Here is a 13,609-nt window from a genome sequence, read left to right as displayed (position 1 = left end):
GTAAGTCAATCTTTGATACTCCATACCTTTTTGGAACAGGAGGTAATGACTGCAATGCCATTACTGCCTCTTGAACTTCTACATTTAATGGCGGATTGGTACTGATTTCTTGAATTCCTTGACTAATCACCACTTCTAACTCGTCCTCCATGCTTAACTAAAAAAATCCTGCACAAATGTATCAACAACATCAATAGAAAAAACAAAATGGTCATCAGTAGGATACTTCATGGCATCAAAGATATTAAATTTGACAGTCTCTCCATCAAACTCCATAGTTAGGGTACCATCATCCACATTAATTTTTGTCTTAGCAGTTTTTAGGAAAGGTTTTCCAAACAAAATCAAAGCTGACTTTGATGTGGGAACACTATCCTCCATATCCTGAATGTAAAAATCTGCAGGAAAAATAAATTCTCTAATTTGCACTAACACATCCTCAATTACTCCCAATGGGTAAGCATTAGAACGATCAGCTAACTGAATAACAACACTGGCTTCTTTTAGAGGACCCAAATTTAAAGTTTGAAAAACTGAATTTGACATAACATTAATCTGCCATTGCACGTTCAAATTTAGAATCACCTATTCTACAGGGAATAGAAAATGAACCTGGATCCTTACATTTAGGGGGTAATTTTTGCTGAATTAATGCTGACTCATTTTCCCCCACACTGATCTTCTCATTATTCCTCAACTTGTGCTTTGTAGTGTATAGTTCCTTAAGAAATTTAGCATACTTGGGAACTTGTTTGATCGCATCAAGTAAAGGTATATTAACCTCCATCTTTCTGAAAGTCTCTAAAATTTCTTTCTCTTGTTCTTCTTTCTTAGTCTTAGCCAACCTGTATGAGAATGGAGGAAGAACGGAATTATTAACCTTATTTAGTTTAGGTTTAGTATTTACCTCAACTTCAGGAACTTCATATTCTCTCTCTCCTTTCTTTTTCTTTTTCATTGGCTCATGTGGAGTCTGGTTATCAACTTCTTTCTCACTCTGCAACATTATAGCACTCGCATTTTCTCTGGGGTTCATGACTGTTTGTGATGGAAGCTTTTTAGAACCTTGAGCTTCCAGCTTACTTACAGATGAGGCTAATTCACCAATTTGCCTCTCTATGTTTTGAATTCTATTTCTAGTCTCCTGTTGAATGTAACGATCGGGCTCCAACCACTAGAGGAATTGTCTGCTTTGGCCATAAGCCTCACGGTTTTGTCCCATAGGTGGAATGGAGAACTTCCCAGGAGGTCACCCATTCTAGGATTTCTCTCAAGCGAGCACGCTTAACCCTGGATTTCTTCCAACTCTCCAGACCATTCCACCAAAAGGCGCCTTTAGTGATTAGTTCCCCCATTTTATATATCATTACTTTTTGAATCCAAGACCATCTTCGTGTTTTGTCGATGTGGGATTTGCCTAAGGGACCTTTGTATTCAAGTTTAGATTACTAACCTCAAACTTTGACTTCCAAATTTTCCAAATCTTTAACTCCTTCCTTTTCTTTGTCCTCCAATCTTGCAAAGGTCCCTTAGGCAAATCACACATCGGCAAAGCACGGAGATGGTCTTGGGTTCAAAAAGTAATGATATATGAAATGGGGGAACTAATCACTAGAGGCGCCTTTTGGTGGAATGGCTTGGAGAGTTGGAAGAACTCCAGGGTTAAGCGTGCTTGCTTGAGAGAAATCCTAGGATGGGTGACCTCCTGGGAAGTTCTCCATTCCACCTATGGGATAAAACCGTGAGGCTTATGGCCAAAGCGGATAATTCCTCTAGTGGTTGGAGCCAGATCATTACATTGAAACTATTGTGTATTGTTAGCCAAAGCCTTAACAATTTCATCAAGTGACATACCTTGATTTGAGGGAGGTGGAGGTGGAGGTGGAGGTGGTTGATTCACTTGTGGTCTTTGTTGCTGGTATCAGTTTTGCACCGGTTGATTCCCATAACTCAGATTGGGATGATATCACCATCCTGGATTATAAGTATTCGAATAGGGATCATACCTGCGTTGTGGCTGTCCATAATGTCCTACTGCATTAGCATGTTGCATTGATTCATCCTCTTGTAAAGCAGGACACATGTTAGTGGCATGACCAGAACCCGAACAAATCCCACATACCTTAATAGTTTGCATATTCCCTACAGCCAATTGCCTCACCAAAGAAGTTAAATCAGAAATCTGTTTCTTAAGGTTAGATGTACTTACCTCATTAACCTTCATAGGTGTGTGATCCATTCTCATTCCAAACTACTGAGAATTTGCTGCCATGTTAGCAATCAGCCTCCTTACCTCTTCTGGTGTCTTATCAACCAAAGCTCCTCCACTAGTAGCATCTATCATACCGCAGTCCATTGGTAGAAGTCCTTCATAAAAATATTGAATCAAGAGCTGCTCACTTATTTGATGATGGAGATAGCTTGCACACAGTTTCTTAAATCATTCCCAGTACTCATACAAGCTCTCTCCATTGTACTGCTGAATGCCACAAATTTCTTTTCTTATGTTGGTAGCACAGGAAGCAGGAAAATACTTCTCCAAAAATATCTGCTTCATCCCATTCCATGAGTTGACAGATCTAGAAGGAAGGTAATACAACCAATCCTTAGCTGTGCCCTCCAGTGAGAAAGGTCAAGCTCGAAGCTTGATTTGATCCTCTAAAACTCCTTGAGGTTTCATGTTAGAACACACAACATGAAATTCTTTTAAATGCTTATGTGGATCCTCACCTGCAAGACCATTAAACTTAGGCAACAAATGGATTAGTCCAGATTTCAACTCAAAAGCAACATTTAAATAAAGTATTGAATCCACAAAGGCTGTTGGTTTAGATCAGGAGCAGCCAACTCTTTCAAGGTTCTAGTAGCTATGGTTTCGTTTTTAGAATTTGAATTTGAATCTGAATATGAACTTAACTCCCTTGGAGATTGGACTCCTTCAGATGTACTCGGAATCTCCTTAGCTTGCTTAGCCAATTTTCTCAACTGTTTAGCAATTTTCTCTACTTCTGGATCAAAGATCAACTCACTAGATTGAGAAGTTCTTTTTATAAACAAAAAGAAATTAAAATAAAAACAGAAAAATGCCTCAAAACCCTGGAAAACAATTGAATTTGGCCTCAAGAGGGTGGGGACAAAGAATCCTATGGATTGATTGGTCTTGATCAGAACGTTGTTTCCTTCAAAATAGGTATGGGCCGCCCTCCAAATTCAATCAAAATTCTTGATGACTAGTAACACCGTAAATTTTTTTTTTTGAAAACCTAAAAACAGCAACAACTCATAAACAAAATTAATAACAGAATATCCTAACACTAAAAACACAAAATCCAATAAATTTCAGTCCCCGGTAATGGCGCCAAAATTCTTGATGGCTGTCGAATCCACCAGAAATTAAGTTAACTGAAATTACCAATTATGAAATGTTTTCTGTAGCAAGTGGTAAATCCAGGTCGAACCCTAGAGACTGAATTTTTAAATTTCGTGCACTCATGTAATGGAAAAATAAGCAAAGGTTAGGGGGAGAGGGGTAATTCACAATCCAAAGAAGAAATCAAAAATTCAAAATTAAGATATGAAATTAAATAAGAAACTCTCGAATTAAACAAACTTTAGTCCAAGGTAATTCGCATTCCAATGTATTGATTCAATCATAGACAAAAGAAATACAATTATCTCTTATTGAATACTTAACGTAGATTTACTAACAACGAGGTGAAATACCTAACTTCCATATACTCATCAATTCGAGCGCAGCACTCTTGTTGACTCTAATTATTAACTGAATTGGTATTAAGCAATCCTCATCAAATTAATAACTGCTTTAAGAATAGGAAGGAGTAGCTGAATAATAATTTATGAAGCATAAATCATTTAATTCACCATATTATTTCCTTAGGTTATTATCGAAAACTGGGATCATAATCAATAAAACCTAATTGCTGCTCATGTTCAATCTTACACAACAATTACGGATTATGAAGATGAACTAGCAATTGATTACATCAAACAATTAACTAATAGGCCTTTTTAGCAAATCATTCAATAGATCAAAGACAATGAAATTAGAAAATAATAGTTATTCAAAAGACATAAATTGAATCAAGAACCTAGTCTCACAAATCAAGAAAAAGAACTTGAATGCCTTTAACTGAATTAAAAACTTAGCTACACATATTCATGGCTTACAGAAAATTAAAGAAGAAAATTGAAGAAATCTAGACTGTGAATGGAGAACGAAAGTCTGATCCCCCTTGTGTCGGCTGTTGCCTCTTCTATATATAATAAATGGACTAGGGTTAGGTTTAAGAGTCTTTGTCTTTGTCAAAAACTGCAACTTGAGCAAAATCAGGAAATTGATTATCGAAGGATACACGGCCTAGGGCCGTGTAACTTACTGGAGCTGAGTGGGTATGTTTCGTATTAGCACAGAAGGTTATACGGGTCTCCAAGATTTACACGGGTCAAGTTACACGGCCCGTGTACTTTGTTTCATACTCGGTTCTCTGGATTTCTTCTGGCAGAATGTTACACAGGTCCATGGTTGTGCTTACACAACCCGTGTACTTTGTATCAATAATGCTTCTTAATCCTTCGACCTTTCTAAGCTTCCTTCCACACTTCTATGCTCTGGAACTTCACCAAAGCCCTAAAAAATACCGAAAGAGTCAAATTAATGCAAATGCTAAAAATTTCTCCATTTAACACAATTATTTCAACAACTCTCTAAACATATGCCTAATAGATAATTATACTTTAATCAACTGAATTAGGCATAAAGATACTCTAGAAACACTAAATGTGATGGAAGTAAAATTAATAAATTATGCACTTATCAATAATAGGGTCATCTCAAGAAAGTCTTCCATCGCTAAATTCTTGTGTGTGAATCAAGAAGAGTCAAGAGGGAGAAATCAGTTTGTTGAATCAAAGGGTCTCTCTCAATTACTGCCATGACTCAAGTAAAACTCTGCATCAGGTACACTTTCTAGATCTGTGAGAATTTATTTGTTCAAGATCAATTATTAAGGTGATAGTTGAATCTTACATTTATGATTCATATTATGCTTATGATTATTATGATCTATTAAAATTTTATTTTACATATGGTATCAGAGTCCTAGGTTTTGAACAATTAAATTTCTCTATTAAATTTATGGTGATGAACATAATATCAAAGATCTTATTTGTTATTAGATATGGGTAGGATTAAAGTGTAGATCATGAAAGTTTTATGATTAATGTTAATAATTAAAATAATATTATTAAAATTTGACCCAATTAAATTTTGGGCATGAAGATTATTAACACGACGAAAAATCATGTTATAAAAGGATTTAAGTTTAAGATCATATTTTCTCAAAAGAAATATATTAAAAGAAACAAAAAAAAAATGTTTTCTACTCAATCTAATTAAGATTTATAATTAAACCTAGTTAATGAATAAATATTAGGTTTATTAAGATACATAATTTATATGCATGCCTTATGATATTTGTTTTAATTTGTTAGTCACCAAAGCGGCCAAATTAAAATAAAATAAAAATAATAGTTTGTTAGTCACCAAAGTGGCCGAACTATAAATGATATTTACATGTATATAAAAATTATCAATTATCCATATTAATAGATGCCTATGATGAAAAATGGATTAATTGATACCCATTAGTCATAAGAACTTAAGGATTTTACCCAAAGGTAAATCAATTATTCTATGATAGTGAGAATTATGAGAACAATAATATTTTATCAAATATATATTGGATGTCTAAAGACAACATGTATATTTGATATAAGTTAATTATTGTCCAATCAAGTTTAAAGGCATTTAATTTAGGATAGTATATTATAGTTTCTACCCAAAGGAGAACTATAATATACTCTAATTATTAAAGTTATGTAAATCTATTTTGAGCATATAAATATAACATTGTAGCTTTTCTCTTCATTCGCAAGCTTAATATGTTATTGTTTTAATGGGTTAAACTTCTTTGAATAGTGTGAGCAAGTCAAGTTCCATTTAGGTGTCTTGGACCTTAACTTCGAATTATTGGAAAGTTAACTCGCTACTATTATGGATACAAGTAGTGAGGAAGAGAAGTTATACCATAAGCAATAGGAATTGGTAAACAAATTGAGCCTTATATTTTTGCAAATGACTATTTCCAATGACATTAAGACTGCAATTCCACAAACTAAAAATGCAAAAGAATACCTTAAACTTATGAAAGATATGTTATATTCTGAAGCTAAGTCACTCACTGGTACTCTAATGGCATAACTTATGACCATAAAGTATGATGGATCAAAGAGTATGCAAGAGCACATTATTGAAATGAGTGATATTGCAGTAAGGCTAAAGACTTTAAGGATGACGGTTGATGATTCCCTCTTGGTGTAGTTCATTATGAATTCATTATCTCTTGAATATGGACCATTTCAAATTAACTATAACATTATTGAGGATAAGTAGAATGTTAATGAATTGGCTAATAAACTAGTTTAGGAGGAAATAAGGTTGAAAAATCAAGGGACTCATTCTGTCAACATTATCGGTCAAGAAGTTAATAAGGGACTTAAGTTAAAGCTTACAAGTTTAAGAAGAAAAAGAAAGGATCTTCAAATGTTACTTAAGCTAAGGAAAGGAATAAATGGTAGTATGACATTATAAAAAAGATTGCCTGAAAAATAAAGCTTGATTTGAAAAGAAAGGTAATCTTTATACTTATGTATGTTTCAAATCAAACTTATTTGAAGTTCCTAATAATACTTGATAGCTTGATTTTGATGCTACTATTTATATCTCCAATGTGATGAAAGAATTCCTCATAGTCCAAACAGAAAACCCAAATAAGACTTCCTATTTATGGGGAACCATATGAAGGCTCTAATTGAAAGCATAGAGACTTACCGTTTGGTCTAAGATAATGGCTATCAACTAGACCTATCAAAAACCTTCTGTGTGCTTTCAATTTCTAGGAATGTCATTTTTGTTTTAAAACTTGATGAATTTGGGTTTAATGTTAAGTTTGGGCATGGATGTTTCAGTTTATTTAATAATAATGACAATTCCATTATTGTTTTTGGAATTCTTACTGATGATCTATATATACTGAAACTTGGTGATAATTTTGCTAAATCCTCGCTTGTCACTTTTAGCAATATTAGAATTAAGCCTAGTAGAATGAATGAGAATTCTATTTCTTGTTGCATAAGCGTTTGGGTCACATATCCAAAAAAAGATTAGAAATGTCAATAAAGAATGGGATTCTATCGAGTTTAGATATTATTAATCTTGATGCGTGTGGATTGCATTGAGAGAAAGCAAATCAAACACAATAAGAAAGAAGCCACAAGAAGCAGTAAGCTTCTTGAAATTATACACACTGATATATGTAGGCCTTTTGATACTCCATCTTTTGGTGGAGAAAAATATTTTATTACCTTTATTGATGATTTTTTATGTTATGAACATATTTATTTGCTTAATGAAAAATCTCAATCAACAAATGCACTTGAAGTGTACATAAATGAGGTTGAGAGGCAATTAAATAGAAAAGTGAAAATAGTAAGGTCAGATAGAGGTAGTGAATACTATGAAAAACACACTGAAATGGGATAATGTCATGGTCTATTTGTAAAGTTCTTAGAAAGTTATGGCATATGTGCACAATATACTATGCCAAGTACTTCTTAATAAAATGAGGTGGCGAAAAGGCAAAATCGGACTTTAATGAATATGGTTAGGAGTTTGATGAGTAACTCTTCTTTACCTATATCTTTGTGGATATATACACTTAAAACTGCTATATACTTGTTAAATAGGATTCCTAGTAAGGCAGTCTCAAAAACACCTTATAAATTATGGACTGAAAGGAAACCTAGTTTAAGGCACTTGCATATTTAGGGTTGTCGAGCAGAAGCAAGAATTCATAATCCACATGAAAAGAAATTAGATTCTCGAACGATAAATGGATACTTTATTGGTTATCCAGAGAAATCTAAAAGATATAGGTTTTATGTTCCAAACCATAGTCCAAGAATTGTGAAAACTGGTAATGCAAGATTCTTTGAGAATGGTGAAGTTAGTGGGAGTGTTGAGAGACTCGATGTGGATATACAAGAAAATAAAGTTGATTTTCATGTGCCTATTAAAGTTCCAATATCCACTCCTGCTCCACATGTTGTTCCAGCAGTTATTGAAGGACCTAATAATGCTACACAAAATAATGATGAAACACATCCTGAAGAAGCTAACCTACAAAGAGCTAATGAAGGTGAACCACAAGAAATGCCATTAAGAAGATCTCAAAGAGAAAAGAGATCGGCAATTGCTAATGATTAAGTGGTTTACTTGCAAAAGTTAGATTTTGACACAGGAATTAATAGAGATCCAGTTTCCTTTTCACAAGCTATAGAAAGTAATGAGTTTGATAAGTGGTTAGATGCCATGAAAGATGAGTTAAACTCTATGGAAGAAAACAATGTTGGGATTTTGTCGAATTGCCTAAAGGATCTAAACTAGTTAGGTGTAAATGGGTCTTTAAGACCAAGTGTGACTCGAATGGCAAAATCAAATAATATAAAGCAAGACTTGTTGCCAAGGGTTATACTCAGAATGATGGCATTGACTATAAAGAAGTATTTTCACCAGTCTCAAAGAAAGACTCATTAAGAATTATCATAGCATTTGTGGCTCATAATGACTTAAAGTTGCACCAAATAGATGTGAAAACAGCCTTTCTAAATGAATAACTTGAAAAGGAAGTTTAAATGGACCAACCTAAAGGTTTCTCAGTTGAAGGAAAATGTCATTTGTTGTGTAAACTTAAGAAATCAATATACATACTTAAGTAAGCTTCCCACCAGTGGTATATTAAATTCAATGATACCATAAAGTCTTTTGATTTAAAGAAAAAGTCATTAATCAATGTATATATATATCTTAAGATCAGTGGGAGTATGTTTATTTTCTTAATTCTGTATGTTGATGATATTTTGTTTGCTGCAAATGATTTAGGCATATTATGTGAGACTAAAGATTTTCTCTCAATGAATTTTGAAATGATAGATATGGAGAGGCATCCTTTGTGATTAGAATAGAAATATTCCGTAATAGATCATAAGGACTGTTGGGATTGTCTCAGAAAGCCTATATTAATAGAAGTCTAGAGAGATTTAATATGCATAAATGTTCAGTAGGAATTGTTCCCATACAAAAGGGGGACAAATTCAGTCTCAATCAATGTCCAAAGAATAATGTGGAACGTAAAGAAATGGAATTAATTCCTTATGCTTTAATTGTCGACAATTTGATGTATGCTTAAACCTGTACAATTCTTTATCCTGGAATTGATAACTAAAAAGCTGCAAAGAAAGTTTTATGGTACCTGCAATGAACTAAATATTTCATGCTCACTTACAGGACATCTAATCATTTAGAAGTGATTAGATATTCATCTTCAAATTTAGATAGATATATTGACAATAAAAGTTTATTTCGGCTACTTGTTCTTATTAGCTGAAGGAACAGTATTATGGAAAAATGCCGAAAAAAAAATAGTCTGTCATTATTTCATCCATTATGAAAGCAAAATTTATGGCATGTTTTTAAGTTATAATTCATGCATATGGATGCAGAATTTATCTCAGGACTTGAGGTAGTCGACACCATTAGCAAGCCGCTAAGAATTCATTCTAATAATTCCGTAATAGTATTTTCTCCATAAACGACAACTTTGCCAAAGGTACCAAGCGTATGGAATTAAAGTATTTTGTTGTCAAGGAGAAAGTTTAGGAATAAAGAGTGTCTATTGAGCATAATAATATTGATCTCATGATAGCAGATCTGTTGCATAATGGGTTCACAACCTAAGACATTTAAAGAATATTTTCTTATAATGGGTCTTGATTGTATTAATGTATAATATATTGGCTTTGACACTCTGAGCTCATTGATGTATTTCTAATATACATTGAAGTGTTTCATGTTTCTCTTGATTGTGTACACATAATATTTTGAGTGAATGATAACAGGAAAAGTCTTTGGAGATATTATTGTGGACCATGATGTGATAAATATATATCTATTATGTACCTACTATGGTAAGTTGCTAGTATTATGGTATATAGAAGGAAGTATGTGATTAAACAATGTACAACTGCCATAACTCATACTTATTAATTTATTATAGGAAGGTAATTATGAAGTACATTATAGAAAGGATTTGTTTATTTTATGCGCACCTAATGTTTATATTATTAAAGTTTATATCACTTAATTATTGTGCCAAGTGGGAGAATGTAATATTTTGTTCGATAATTAATATTACTATATGGGCTAAAATTAATTCCTTTAATGTGGCCCAATATTAATGGATATTTACCTTAATTAATACAAATCCTAATTATAAAAGGATTACTATAATTGAAGTAAATCCTAATTCTAATTGTATAAGGATACTTGATGGACGTATTAGATTAAGTCTTGGATATATATATATCTGAGCTGGTCCTCTCTCTACCCATAAGGTCACGCACATTCTCTTTCACAAAGTCAGAGATAATAGGATCATCTCAAGAAAGTCTTCCATCGCTAAATTCTTGTGTGTGAATCAAGAAGGGTCAAGAGGGAGAAATCAGTTTGTTGAATCAAATGGTCTCTCTCAATTACTGCCATGACTCAAGTAAAACTCTGCATCAGGTACGCTTTCTAGATCTGTGAGAATTTATTTATTCAAGATCCATTATTAGAGTGATAGTTGAATCTTACGTTTATGATTCACATTATGTTTATGATTGTTATAATCTATTAAGAATTTATTTTACACTAAGCTGATCTTCTTGCCTATAAGCATTAATCAGAATAACCTATATACAATTATCAAACAATTAAAATCAATAATGTTTAAAGAAAAGCTTCCCATGTGAAAAGGAAACATTGCAAAGTTATGATATTAATAATGTACATGCCAATGGGGAATAAATCCCATAAGTGTTTGTGGAGCTTCTTTTTTTTTTTTTAATTATTTGTAATTTCAGGAAAGTTTTTATATTTACATGTTCAATTTAAAAGGTATATTAATAAGAGATATATTTTAATATGTAACCCATCAATTTTGTATTTACAATTTATCTACTGGTTTATAGATCCAAATAAATTAAATATAATTAAAAAAATACTCATAATTTCATGTTACATATAAATGTTAATCTTTAAACTTCTATATGTAACACCAATAATTTTCAATTAATTATTTTATATGTAAATATAAATATTTTAGTCTACTCCCTGGTGTTGTGGGCTTTGCATAGGTACTTTTATTTCGTGACCCAGATCTACAATTTCGGGCCGAGCAGATAAGCTATCGGAATCACTTCGGAACCGGGTCAAAGTTATAGGCTACCCCACCATTTTCAGACGTCCCGGACGTGTTCCAAGTGTCATAATTGGCATAGGTAAACCCGAACTCTGAGTTTTTTCAATTTTATAGGGCTGGGTTTAGAATAAAATTTCATAAAATATTCGTGGGTAACTAGAAAATTATAATTCCTTTTGCGTTAGCTCTATAATATTGCTAAGGATCGCGAGATAAAATTTTAGAATATTTAGAGCTAGCTAGAATGACTTTTGCAAAATATCAGTTTTAAGCCTTATAATTGAATTGTTAGATTATGTGAGATTTGCTTGAATTAGAGGGCCCAGGAGGGGCCATATGTTGTTGTTGAGATGATGTGTGACTTTAGAAGTATGATTTGAACTACTTTGCAGGTTGGGTAAGTCTTAGTACAAGGGAGGCTCTACCGGATTTCCGGCATAAATTAGCTTGTCCTTATTTTTTTAAAATTTTGATTTGGGTTAGCATTAATAAATTTATAACATAATTATCTAGGTGATCAAGGTCATCCATCTTCTCTCCTTAGCCACTGCAGCAGTTTCTAATCAATCAATGAGTAGATATTTATTTTATTTACAATTTCAATATTATTATATTTCTGGCATGCTCATGCATCACTTATATTTATGTAGTTAAATATTAGGCATGTCTTGTTTTGCATTTATACAAGATGATATTACTTTTTTTGTTGTGTTTTGATAATCTGGAGCTGTGTGTGTGAGTTGATGTGTATGTGGAGTATATGGATATGGGTAGGACGGGTAGACGCGGTTGGAGCTTGACTCACTAGGACCAGATCCTTATTATGGATAAGTCAGGGTAGGCACTACTTTAAGTTGATCTCGCTGGCCCCCGTATATGGATTATTAAGTGAAAGTTTGGCTCGAGTTGATCTCGCTAGCAGGTCTTGGATTAAGAGAGCTGGGTGGGGGGATCAGCTCCCCATATATGTATGCATGAGTATGGACTTGACAAGGGTGCATGAGTGCTCCAAATTATCTTTGATGTGACTTAATATGATTTGTTTGACTTGTATGAAAATGATGCATTTCATTTCCAAAGATGCATTAGAATTAGATAGTTATAGAAATTGTATTTAAAATAAATATTTACTCTTTGAGTCGAGCGCTTACTCCTATTCACCATTTTTCCAGGCTACAGGAGGAGTTCTTTTTTAGAGCAACCTGCTTTCTTCTTCTAAAGTTTAACATCAGTTATTTATTTGTTTTATTATTTTCAAAAATTAAAATCTAGAACTGCACATGTATTAGCAGTAGCATAGGCTTTGTTGGAGACTATATTAATTTAAGTTTTGATATTAATAAATGAAATTTTTATGATATTTATATAGTTTATAATTGATTGATTCAGGGTTAAGCTGGGCTCCAATGGCTTTAGATTTTAATAGTTATTGAGTTGGGTTGACCCAAATAAAAATATAATACAATATTTTATCTTATTTTATTTGTATGATGGGCCTCAAATTTTGGGCCCTAATTATGGATGTGGGATTAGTAAGGGCTTTATGCCGGCTCAGGTCCTAGTGCCAGTCCGGCCCATGGGTTCGGGTCGTGACAATATTGGTATCAGAGCTTAGGCTCCAGATTCATGGGAAGTAAATGTCTAAGGCTTAAGAAGAGTCTGGTTAGGGGTTCACATGCGGAGCATAGAATTCTATTTCGTCTTCTTCTGTGACTCCTTATTTTTAGCTTTTGCATTATACCTCGGGTAATATAAGAGTGCTTCAGTTAGTGTCTTGATTTTCATAGAGTATATAGAAATGTGAAATAGAGTTAGCAGACATGTTGAGGTCTGCCATGGGGATACGTACTCTAAGAAATGCTATATTTCTGTCAGTATGGATTTAAGTGGCGTGCCTATTTGGTGCAAGGCACGAGGACATACAGGTGATTTTTAGCAATATAGCTGCCCTAAGTGGGAGTGAGAGTACCACTGCTGGCAGTCATTGGTGGATAGCCTAGTCATAGTAAGTTCATGCTATCAGTGGATTCAAGAGAGATAAGAGATCCAAAGATCTAGTATGTCAGGACGTATCGTAGTAACTATACAATTTTTTCGATGTTTGTGCTATAAGCTACAAATTACAGTACTGACATGGGATTATTGTGTAGAGCTATGTGCATCCCCATGGTGCACCATGATTAGGGTGTTTGTAAACAACCTCTCTTTTGGTATAGTTATATCAAAATAGA

The 13,609-nt window shown here is 33.4% G+C and overlaps 1 non-coding gene across 1 annotated transcript; it reads left to right on the top strand.

Annotated features, from left to right (window-relative positions):
• Positions 1–2,402: 2,402 nt before the first annotated feature.
• On the top strand, positions 2,403–2,509 carry LOC131175730 (small nucleolar RNA R71). Its single transcript, XR_009145919.1, has one exon. It is a non-coding gene; the product is annotated as a small nucleolar RNA R71 (small nucleolar RNA).
• The last annotated feature ends 11,100 nt before the right edge of the window (positions 2,510–13,609 follow it).

The sequence above is a fragment of the Hevea brasiliensis genome, chromosome 17, assembly GCF_030052815.1.
Source record: "Hevea brasiliensis isolate MT/VB/25A 57/8 chromosome 17, ASM3005281v1, whole genome shotgun sequence".
NCBI classification, from domain to species: domain Eukaryota; kingdom Viridiplantae; phylum Streptophyta; class Magnoliopsida; order Malpighiales; family Euphorbiaceae; genus Hevea; species Hevea brasiliensis.
The sequence above is the reverse complement of the archived record's forward strand: the minus strand, read 5'-3'. Positions and strand labels throughout refer to the sequence as shown.